The sequence below is a fragment of the Syzygium oleosum genome, unplaced genomic scaffold (assembly GCF_021117445.2).
Source record: "Syzygium oleosum isolate NSW1041296 unplaced genomic scaffold, Sole_v2.1 Sole_v2.11, whole genome shotgun sequence".
Classification (NCBI taxonomy): Eukaryota; Viridiplantae; Streptophyta; class Magnoliopsida; order Myrtales; family Myrtaceae; genus Syzygium; species Syzygium oleosum.
The window spans coordinates 8,294,512-8,306,744 of record NW_026607495.1 but is presented as its reverse complement, the minus strand read 5'-3'; the positions used below and the strand labels follow the sequence as shown (position 1 = coordinate 8,306,744).

General features: G+C 44.6%; 2 pseudogenes; one reads left to right on the top strand and one right to left on the bottom strand.

The window, feature by feature from the left end:
* Nucleotides 1-604: 604 nt before the first annotated feature.
* On the top strand, nt 605-9,448 carry LOC115686700 (sugar transport protein 1-like; annotated as a pseudogene).
* A 120-nt stretch (nt 9,449-9,568) lies between these two features.
* On the bottom strand, nt 9,569-10,487 carry LOC115686703 (xyloglucan endotransglucosylase protein 7-like; annotated as a pseudogene).
* Between the last annotated feature and the right edge of the window lie 1,746 nt (nt 10,488-12,233).

Below are 12,233 nucleotides of genomic sequence, written 5' to 3'. Positions count from 1 at the left end.
GACATCTAAAACAAATGAGAATAATCTAGAATCTTGCCACATAATCCAAATCATTCGTGCATGGAAAAATGCTCAAGTGAAATAAACTTTACATAAAGTAAATAAAGTGTATACATAAATAATATGTTTTCTTTTCATATCTATGAAAGGACAGAGTTACGCATTTATTTCAACTCGACAGCACTCGAGAAGGTGACATGGTTCTTTTCGTAAAAGAAGTACTAATCTTAATTTTGTACAGATATAGACATAAGAAGCAATAAAGATGAGTTGACATTGAGTGTTATCCTCTTCTTGAAAGAAGAGACTAAAAAGGGAAAGCAAGAAGTAAATAAAAGGACATACCCATTTGGATTATGATTAAAGATTATTCCTTTGGATAACTTGATCCTAAAGTGAACCGTCGTAAGTACGTGTAAGGTAGTTGCCGATTCCTGCATGGGAGCACTTCCCTAAAAGTCTTTTATATAGTACTCTCTCTCTTTTGCGATCCTCCCCTTCGTTATTCTCCCTTATATTGCATCTCTTGCAACTTCATTCTCACTTCACGATCGTCCTCTGCTTTACTGGTGAATACAGAAGAACAAGAGCTAGTGTTAGAAGAATGCCTGCAGTAGGAGGAGTAGTCTCTGATACCGCCGGCAAGGAGTACCCGGGGGAGCTCACGGGGTATGTGCTGGTAACATGCATGGCCGGGGCGATGGGCAGTCTGATCTTCAGCTATGACATCGGGATCTCCGGTAAGAAGTGTCAAAGGATAGAAAGTGATTGGGAATTGAAAATTGTGTATTGCTTTCTTATGACAATATTGTACAATTGCAGCCTTATTTATAACACATAGGGTTAAACTAATTAAAGAAAATAAGGATGTACGGAATAAAAGAAAAAATCAATTTCCTAGCATACAATATTCTAGTTTCCATCAATGAACCAATCAACATCAATTATGATCAATATCAGGATCGAGATCAATCAATTGGGGGCAACAGTATCTTCAACACTCCCCTTCAAGCAGGTGGTCTATACACATCAAGGACGCCCAGCTTGCTTAATAGATACGCATGTTGCCTCTAACATAGGGGCTTAGTGATTATGTCCGCGGGCTGTTCCATCGTTTTTATCCCTCTTGTTTTGATTACTCCATCTTGAATTTTGTCTATGATTAAATGACAATCAACTTTAATATGTTTTGTTCTTTCGTGGAAAACCAGTTTACTGCAAGTTTAAGTGGAGCATCATTATCACAGAATAGGATGGTTGGTTCCTTTACCCACACGCCAAGATCTTGGAGTAATCCTCTTATCCAAACTCTCTCACAACTAGTCTTAACCAATGCCCGATATTCTGCTATGGTAGATGACAAGGAAACGGTCGACTATTTCTTTGTTTTCTAAGAGAGTAACGAGTTGCCCAATTTGACACATAATCCTATGACATATTTTCTACTCATAGGGCAAGTAGCATAATTTGTGTCACTATACGCTATCATCTCCATGTTGTTGTCCCGAGAGAGTAATATTCCTAAACCTGGACATCCCTTCAAGTACTTCACAACCTTTAGTGTAGCATTCATATGGGACTGCTTCGAATTATGCATGAATTGACAGAGAATCTACACGGCATAGCATATGTCGGGTCTAGTCATGGTTAGATATATGAGTTTTCCGACAAGTCTCTGATAAGAAGAAGGATCCCTGAGAAAAGGGTCGTCATTCAGGGGTGATAATCCCTTGTCATACTCAGCTGTCGTTAACTTGACATTCTGTTCAATTGGAATAATAGCTGGCTTGGATCCCGATAGTCCTGCTTCTTATATGATTTCTAGGACAAATTTGCGTTGACTGAGGCAGATTCCCTTATCCGATCGTGCAATTTCTATTCCAAGAAAGTATTTGGGAGGTCTCAAATCTTTAATGTGAAATGCAGAGTGTAGATACTCTTTAAATTTCTTGATAGCATTTTCATCATTTCCCATAATAAGTATATCATCAACATATATAAGCAAGTAAATTGATGATGTACCTTAACTCCATGTGAATAAGGCATAGTCGTGTCTGGATTATTGGAATTTTGTAGCTGTAAGTGCAGTGGTGAACTTGGCATATCATTGACGAGAAGCTTGTTTGAGTCCGTATAAGGATTTACGGAGACGACATACTCTATTCTCCCCCTGTCTGTGTAAACTCGGCGGAAGGTCCATGTAGATTTCTTCTTCTAGATCCCCATGAAGAAATGGATTATAAACATCCATTTGATGAAGGGACCAATCACGGAGAGCGGCAATAGAAAAGAAGGTACGAACGGTGATTCCCTTCGCTACTAGAGAAAAAGGTTTATGTATAATCAAAACCTTCTTGCTGTGTGAACCCTTTTGCCACTAGTCTTGCCTTATAGCGTTCAATGGAGCCATCAGCCTTATACTTGATCTTATAGACCCATTTGCAGCTAATAGATTTCCGATGAGAGGGTATATGAATGATATCCCAAGTTTTATTTTCCATTAGGGCTCGTAATTCATCCGCCATTGCTTGCTGCCAACGAGGGTCTTTTGGAGCCTCATCATATGAAGATGGTTCTTGTCCTTCAGATATTCTACTAATACAACACATGTGTTCAGGTGAAAGAGGAGCAAAGCTAGCGTATGAAGAAACAGGATATTGTGTACTAGATGAATCCAAGGTAGGACAAATATAATCTGTTGTCCATGTGGGCGGTCATGTAGTAGGACTGGAACGTCGAGGAGCTGGTGTGGTGGATGGAATAATTCCATGTGACTCAGGAGAGATATCACCTGAAGAGGTAGGTGATCGAGAAATCATGACGTTTTGTAAAATATTGGGAGCCGTATTGTGTGCACCCGATGATAATGCTACATCATTTCAGAAGCTGGAGATGCCAATGGGGAATGATATATAAGGAATTGTCACCGGTTGAGGAGACAAGGAAAAATCTTCGGTAAAAAATGAGCGGTAATCAGTAGCTGTATTAGTCTGTTGATGAGAAGATAACTTATCCGGGAAAGGAAAAATATCTTCATAGAAGATAACATCTCTACTGACAAAGAAATGCCCGGTGGATGGGTCATAAACCAAATATCCCTTCTGAAGGGAAGAATATCCCATGAATATGCATTTAAGAGCACGAGGATCTAATTTGTTTTGAGGGCCCACAGTAGATACGTAACACAAACAGCCAAAGACACGAAGGTGACGAATGTCTAGACATTTTCTAAAATGTAATTCGAAGGGAGTTCTTCCATTGAGGACCCGAGACGGCATTCGATTGATTAAGTATGTTGCTGTGATAACACAGTCTCCCCAGAATATTTTCGGAATTGAAGGTTGATATTTAAGTGCGCGGGCAACTTCTAAGAGATGACGATGTTTCCTTTCGATAACACCGTTCTGTTGAGGAGTATAGGCAAAAGTATACTAGAAGTGTCATAACTTGTGTACGGCGATCACTTTGGTACCATAACTTTTTTTCGGATCACTTTGGTGCCAAGTTGGAGGAAAATAGATCACTTTAGTGACTCCAGCCAAAATTCCGGCCAAAAAGCTGACCTGGCATTTATACTAAAAAAAAAAGGTCTGACTTGTACACGGTGAAAATTACGTGGCTTTTTTTCGAATTTTTTAATTTAAAAAAAAAAAGTTGCAGCAGTGGCGAGGGCTCGGCGAGGGAGCCCTTGCCGCTGCTGCCGCCAACCCACCGCCGCCGGGAAGGGCCGGCGGTGGTGGGCGTAGTGGTCGGCGAGGGTCACCGGCCCCTGGCCGGGGCCCGGCGACCCTCGCCTCGCCCAACGAGGGCCGGATCCGGCGAGGCGAGACCTTGCCGTCGGGACCCAGGCGACGGCGAGGTCCGGCTCGCCGGACGAAGGCAAGGCCAAACCTCGCCGTTGCGACCCGTGCGACGGCGAGGTCCGGCCTCGCCTTCGCCGCGCGAGGCGAGACCTCGCCGTTGCCCGGGTCGCAACGGCGAGGTTTGGCCTTGCCTTCGTCCGGTGAGGCGAGACCTCGCCGGATCCGGCCCTCGCTGGGCTCGGCGAGGGTCGTCGGGCCCCGGCCAGGGGCAGGCGACCCTCGCCGACCACTGTCCCCACCACCGCTGGCCCTTCCTGTCGCGACCCAGTCGACGGCGAGGTCTCGCCTCGCCCAGCGAAGGTGAGGCCACGCCTCGCTGTCGCGACCCAGGCGACGGCGAGGTCCCACCTCGCCCAGCGAAGGCGAGGCTACGCCTCGCCGTCGCGACCCAGGCGACGGCGAGGTCTTGCCTTGCCCAAAAGGTGAGGCGACCTCGCCGTCGCCCGGGTCGTGACGGCGAGGTTTGGCTCTCGCTTCGTCCGGCGAGGCGAGACCTCGCCGTCGCTCGGGTCGCAACGGCGACGCCTCGCCTCGCCGGATCCGGCCTAGCCGGGCTCCGGCCGAGGGTCGCCAGCCTGCCCGGCCAGGGCCGGCGACCCTCGTCGACCACTGCGCCCACCACCGCCGGCCCTTCCCGGCAGTGGTGGGTTGGCGGCAAGGGCTCCCTCGCTGCTGCTGCAGTTTTTATTTTTTTTATAAATATAATTTATTTTTTTTAAAAAAAGTACACGTCAGCGGGCTAAACGGCGTTGTTTTTGGTTTTTAATGCTGACTGGACCTCTCCGGCGAGCCGTGGACCTCTCCGGCGAGCCATGTCAGCGCCACATCGGATTTCCGGCGAGCCACGTCAGCATTGACACTAAAGTGATCGATTTTCAAAAAAGTTGGCACCAAAGTGATCCGAAAAAAAGTTATGGCACCAAAGTGATCGCCGTACACAAGTTTTGGCACTTCTAGTGTACTTTTGCTGAGGAGTATATGTGCAAGAGCTTTCATGAAGGATGCCATTGGCAATGAATAGTGAAGAACATTCATGATTGAAAAATTCTCTGGCATTATTAGTGCGAACCCACTGTATGGATTTATGAACTGATTTTGAATAAAAGTGAAAAAGTTTCGAAGATGCGAAAGAACTCGGGTCTTGGATTGCATTAGAAAAACCCAAGTTGTTCTTGTATGATCATCCACAATTGTAAGAAAGAAACGAGATTCATCACGATGTAGAGTGTGATATGGCCCCTAAATGTCCATATGCGAGAGAGAAAAAGCTGTATTGGCACATGAAGTGCTTTGTGGAAAAGGCAAGCGTGATTGTTTAGCTAGAGGATAGATATGACACTTTGGGTGAGGAAAAGAGGCACTATGACCTAAACGTTGATGAGGCAAAAGTGTATTTTTATTAATGTTGGCATTACATAAGGTGCCCTTATTTAAGGAAAAATGCGCAATATTGAAATTTTTGGGAAGAGTAGTCCAAAAATAGAGTCCGTCATGATTGTTACCCAAGCTCATCAATTTCCCAGTCGAAAAGGCCTGAAAGAAGCATATGTCAGAATCGAAATGAACCCGACAGGAATTGTCTTCACAAAGTTTGGAGACAAAGATGAGGTTAAATTGAAATTTGGGAATGAGTAAGACATTTCTTAGAATGATGGAATGATTGAGTTGGACGTTCCCAATTTTGGTGACGGTAGTGTCATCTCCATTGGGAAGACGCACTGAGGTATGGGGAGATGATTTTTTAATATCAAAAAGGAAATGTTCATGGCAGACTATGTGATCACTAGCACCAGAATTAATAATCCATGCTTTATTTGAAATGGAGCTTAAGCAATGAGAAGTACCTCCATAGCTAGTCATTTTATCATGTATCCCTAACTGGCTTATAGCTCTCATAATCTGTTGGAATTTGTCATCATTGATAGACTGGTGGGCTTTGGTATTTGCTACGACTGAAATATCTCTTTCTTTCTTTTCTCGATCTCCTGGCTTTCCATGTAATTTCCAACAATTTTCTCGGGTATGGTATGTACATTTGTAATAATCACAAAATTTACCTTTCCCTTTGTTGGAATTTTGTGATTTGTTAGAATAATTTTGGCCATTAGATCCCCTCCGCACGAGTGCTGACGTGGCGTGGTGTCTAACGTTCGATCTAGGCGCCGCAAGAATGAAGCCCGAACCGTCTAATCATGCGGAGTAATGTGAGCCGTCTGATCCTGCGATCAGATCACGGCCGTTCGTTGATCCCACCGTCCTAAGCCGTCGGATGGCCCGATTAAATCATGCCCGTCCATTTGAGATAAACACAGGCCTACATCTTCTTCCTTTGGATTTAGGGTTTGTGAACCTCGTCCCTCGAGCTCCTGAAAACACCATGGCCGGACCTTGCTATGAGCAAACGTTGGTCCGGTGTTGCCTTAGCCACGAGGATGACTCAATCCCCAATCTTGACATACTCCAACGAGGCCAGCTGCTGCGACTCCTCTTGCACTGCGAGTTGATAGATTTTGCCAAGCGAAGAAACCGGTTCCATGGCTAGAATTTGGCTATGAAAAGGTAAATAGATCTCATTTAGGATCAATAAGAAACGTGTAACCTTCTCCCTCTCTTTGATTGCATGATATTGAGCTAGGGTTTCCTCCGGCCCTTGTAACTTTTCTTCAGCCATCTTTAACTCATTCCACAATGCTGAGAGCCGATTGAAAACCATGAAAATAGATTGATTTCCTTGCTTTAACTCAAATAGGGCTTGGATTATTAAGAAAATCTTAGCCTTAACGAGTTTCCCATACATTTCTTGGATATTTTTCCAAAATTTTTTAGCGTCCTCAGTCGAGGGAAGTCCGGCGGCAACTTCCGAGGTGAGGCAATTGCTGATCCACATCCGGACGAGCTAGTTGCATTTCCTCCAGTATCGTACGAGTCGCTCGTCGGCTGGAACAGGGACGGTGCTGTCAATAAACCCTTCTTTGTCCTTTGTAATGAGTGCCTGCCGGAGCTCTTGGGACCATGTGGAGTAGTTCTCCGGTCTTGAGAGTTGCTATGAAATTAGACGGCGCATGGGTCCTTCAGCGGCGATCATGAAAAGGGGATCTCCCGGCTCTAGTCGGCCACCGGAGGTACCTATGAAGGGGAGAAAACCGGGTCCGAAACTCGAGTAAGAGAAGGTTCCCGGACCTAAATCGTTTTCGTTCGAGTAGGACCAACCCAGTCCGGATCCCAAGTTGGGCTTAGTGGCAAATGTTGGGCCACCTCCTGGCCCGTTAGTGGGCCCAATATTTTCTGCATTGACTCTCTCTGTATGGCCCATAACATTCTGGGTAGGTTGGACTTGAACGGGGATCAATTGAACATAGGGTCCCTGAAAAAATTGTCTTGGATTAGGCTAAAGAAGCCCGTTGTTGGGCTGAATTGAGCCCAAGGGCCTCTCATTGTGCCGTTCTTGGCCTTCTTCTTTGGTCTGGTTTTCGTCCACCAGAGTTGGTTGTAGATCCGAGGGTAAATTTTCAAACCCTTGATTGTTGGAAAGAACTTCCGAATCATCGGACGTTCCCGATTTCAAAGCTTGATTTCTTGGCATTATTTCTTTCTTTGTGAATGTGTTTTGACCAGAAAGTTCTTCACAGGTTGTGTGTGAAAAAAAATGAAGAGGAAAGAAGAGGCTTTGTAGCTAGCAAAGAATCAATATGCGGAAGCTAGGTTGAGAAAGGGTGGCTCTGATACCATGTCAAATGATAGAAAGTGACTAGGAATTGAAAATTGTGTATTGCTTTCTTATGACAATACTATACAATTGTAGCCCTATTTATAGTACATAGGGTTAAACTAATTAAAGAAAATAAGGATGTACAGAATAAAAGAAAAAATCAATTTCCTAGCATATAATATTCTAGTTTCCATCAATGAACCAATCAACATCAATTAGGATCAATATCAGGATCGAGATCAATCAATCGGGGCAACAGTATCTTCAACAAGAAGAACGGGTTTCACATGTTGTTTTTGATTAATCCATCAGAACTAGCATGCCTGTGATCTCTATCTGTTTCTCCACCCCCTCTTCCCTTTGCCATGCATAGGATTATTTTTTACCTCCATCTAATAATCAGACTGAAATTTGGTTTTCCTATTGTGATCGCAGGTGGGGTTACGTCAATGCCGTTGTTCTTGAAGAGTTTTTTTCCCGTCGGTGTACAAGAAATGGCAAAGGGAGAAGGCGACGAACCAATACTGCCAGTACGACAGCGAGACCTTAACCCTATTCACCTCGTCGCTCTACTTGGCGGCTCTCGTCATCGTTGGTCGCTTCAATTGTGATAGAGGAGGTGGGGGAGGAAGCGGTCCATGTTCTTGGGTGGGATTCTCTTCTGTGCCGACACTCCCCTAAACAGGTTCGCCAAGGCCGTGTGGATGCTCATCGTCCGACGCATCTTTCTCGGTTTCGGTATTGGATTTGCCAATCAGGTGATTTTTTCACTCTTTGATCCTTCTATCACGTGGCATACCCACGTCGTGTTGCATATGCCCTTTTCATCGCTTCGAAATTCTTGCAAGTTTAAGATGTGGGTAGCGTCCACTAGAGGATTTTTGTTCAATTTGCCATAGAGAATGTTGATGTTTCCAATTTTATGACCATGTAAATATTCAATATAGTAAAGTCAAGATTTAGAAATTCTTCTTTACGTGGTGTTGACAATTGGAGGTTTCGTGTGAAGACCTTGTAAATAGGCATAATAATAAAGGTTTCATGAGGCAATATCAAAGATTAAATGAGTAGGTATTGAGTGAATGTATATCTAATGGTAATTTGATTTTCAATCCATTTTTTTGTCGTTCTTTTTGAATGACTAATTTAGTCTAACATGTTAATTCCTATGCTAATTTGGATATATTTCCGGTCTGTGCCACTCTACCTCTCTAAGATGGTCCCTTACAAATATAGAGGTGCTCTCAACATTGGATTCCAGTTATCTATTAGGGTCGGAATCCTTGTGGCCAATGTCCTCGACTTCTTCTTCGCCAAGATCAAGGACGGTTGGGGGTGGCGCCTGAGCCTCGGCGGCGCCGTGGTCCTCGCCCTCATTGTCACCATCAAGTCCCTTGTCCTTCTCGACACCCCAAACTCGATGATCGAGCGAGGCGAGCGCAAAGCGGCCAAGGCAGAACTGAAGAGGATCTATGGGGTCGAGAACATCGATGAGGAGTTCGACGACCTGATGGCAGCGAGCGAGGAGTCGAAGCGAGTGGAGCACCCTTGGATGAACCTCTTGTAGAGGAAGTACAGGCCTCACCTCAGCATGGCAATACTGATTCCCTTTTTCCAGCAGCTAACCGAGATCAATGTGATCATGTTCTACACCCCCGTCTTGTTCAACACCCTGGGGTTCGAGAATGATGCCTCCCTCATGTCCGCCATGATCATAGGGCTCATCAATGTCGGCGCCATATTGGTCTCGATCTACACCGTTGACAAAGCGGGCAGGAGAATCCTTTTCCTAGAGGGTGGAACTCAAATGCTGATCTGCCAGGTTCTTGATCTGATGACTTTTGCTACCATCAAATTCTTTTGTAGACATTATTAAGTAAACCTATCGCATATACTAAAATGAATTTTAACTATTAGATCCAGGTGTAACCATCGTTTCCTATCTTTCGTTCATATTCAAAATTAGTACATTATAATCCCTTTTGTAGATTTGAATCTATATTTGGTCCTTATCATCATGGTACATCCCTGATGATAAGGACTTTTGCCACGCATTGCCCAGCGCCGGACTTGCTGAGCTGAAGGGACAATGCAAGGACGAGGACGGCCAGACACAGGCATTTGCATTGTAGCCCCTGTAAGAGGCGGTGAACAAAGCCTTCGACCAGTCGGTCTTCACTCGTCCACCTTGTATGGCCCAATCTTCAGCGCTCCATATAGTCATGTACATCCTCATCAGTCGGTTGGTCGGGTATCGCACTCCCTTCAATCCCTAGTTGTTGCAAACCCTAATAGGAACTTCAACCGCAAAAAATCTGGCCATTTTTAAGAAACAAATGAAATTTGACATTATTGGGGTGCCTCCATAATTTCTTAAATAAATTTGATTATTATTGGTTAGGCAGTATAGTACAAGCAAGAAACATGTGAACCATGTGTTATCCTTGCAATGTTAGAACTATTGAAGCAAAGATTTGTATGAGGGAGAGATGTTATCTTGCATGATGTTCTTAGGGTTCCACACATTTGAGTACAAATGGAAGTCCTTCGTGGGATCGAACCACAGAAAGAACTCCTGTATTTTGCCTCCTTTCCCTTGTAGGATTTTGTTCGTGTGGACAATAGATGGATCTCCTGATAAATTGCCCAATAACTCGAAATCGATCTCGTCAAGGGTTGGTCCCTGAGAAGACAACTGCAATATTAGTTAACTACTATCACAATAGTATTGTTGTTGCATGAATAAAGGCCGTGGTTGATGAGAAATGCATATGTACGCACACATAAAATGTGGTGATCGTGCCAGCGGAATCTTCTGGGACTAATTTCATCCTCATGTTGAACCTGCCAAATAGATACTCGTTCTTAAAATGCTGGAAGTGGAATTCTGGAAATAGCATAGTAATACTCTCCATGAATATGAAATGCTGGAGACATGATATATTTCTTGAAATCTTTAAGCCATAAATATATATTTTGTAAATTGGATATCTTACATTGTTGTACTATGTTAAGAGTTTTTCTAGGGTTTATGCTCGTAGAGCATTTGCAATTTCCAAATGACTTTGAAAAAAAATACTAGTAAAAGGAGGGTGAGCGATGACAATCCCCTTTCTTGCTTGCTTTCTGCATCATGAAGCATTAATACTACCGCACAAAGGCTAAAAACTGCTGCCAATACCACTCTCCATGTTGTTCATCTAATCGCCGGAAGGATCCGCTCACGTGTCCAGGTCTGAGTAAACCAAGTTGTTCATCACATCACTCATCATCGGCTCGCACTCGCAGATGGCTCCCAGCCGAGGCAGCTCCACTATCTTCCCCAGTATCTCCCCCAGCTCTTTCAATGCTGATACGTTGTTGGTGCATGACAACGACAACAAGGACAAGGAGCAAGAGGACAACGTCCTCGGTGTGGAGATAGATGGTGATAATGCGTCCAAAGGTGACGGTGTGGCGGCGTCGGCGGAGAAGCTAGTCATGGAGGCGGCCTTGACATCATTGTGGGAGGAGGATGCGGCGCGAGGGAGGAAGGGCGCCAGTTTGAGGAAGTTGAGGATGGAGGAGTTGCCCTTGATGGCGAGGGCGGTGGCATCGTGGGCACGCGCTACCATCTCGGCGGTGGAGAAGCTGTCGAGCCAGATTTCGCCCAGGTTCTTTCCCGGCTCATGGATCCGTGACACCCACTTCCCCAGCTCCGCATTTGTATGCCTTTGTACATCAGGTGCTTGCAATTACACCAATTCGTCGACTCCGGCATCGCAGACTGTTGTGGACTCGGCGACGACCCCGACAGCTAGGGGCGAGAGCTGGATGCTGGAGGACTTCGGCTTTGAGTTCGGTGGTGCCGCCATAGACTATTTGGTCTCGATTCTTTTTGTCCTCACTCGCTCTCTCTATTCACGGCTTGTCTTCAAATGGATGCCTCTCTTTAATAATCTCCATTTATCTGTTTACCTGCTACATGGTAATGATTATATTCCCTCTGCAGATCAGATCACTTACCCGAACGCGTGTTTCTGTCCCTTGTTGACTAGAACTTAACTTCTTTGCACTTTTCTTGTACTTTTAATAATATCAGCTCTTTAAGCGAGTACAGGTGTAAGGATTGAAACCATCATTAGAGGCTTAGGAACTTAGGAACAAGAAGAATGGAGACAAGTCAAGGCAATTATTGGAGAAACCATCATTAGAGACATAGGTGTCCTTTTAGTCATAAATGAATAGGGTGATTCATATACCATAAACATAGGGCATAATAACCCTAATGTGAGGCTTGCAAGATAAGTAAGACACTTGTTAGCCAATTGGATCACCAATTATTAAGCCTAAGATTCTTACAAGATTGTCCTCTATTATTAGGTGCCACCTTAATAGACATGATTGGTCCATTTGGCAAGATCATCATTAGAGCCCTTGGCTATAAATAGGAGAGCCACCATCCCATTTCATTCTTTCCCTCAACCGTGCACACTATCACTCTCTCGGCCTCTCTTTCTCCCTCGGTCACTCTCTTGGCCATTCTCTCTCACTCGTCCCCACCATCACTGAACACCCTTTTCTAGGACCACCTGTGCCACTTGTAGTAAGTGAATTCCCTATCCGTTGGTTAGATTGTGGTATTGCGTGGTTGAGTTCAAGTGATGATCTTATTTGTAGTG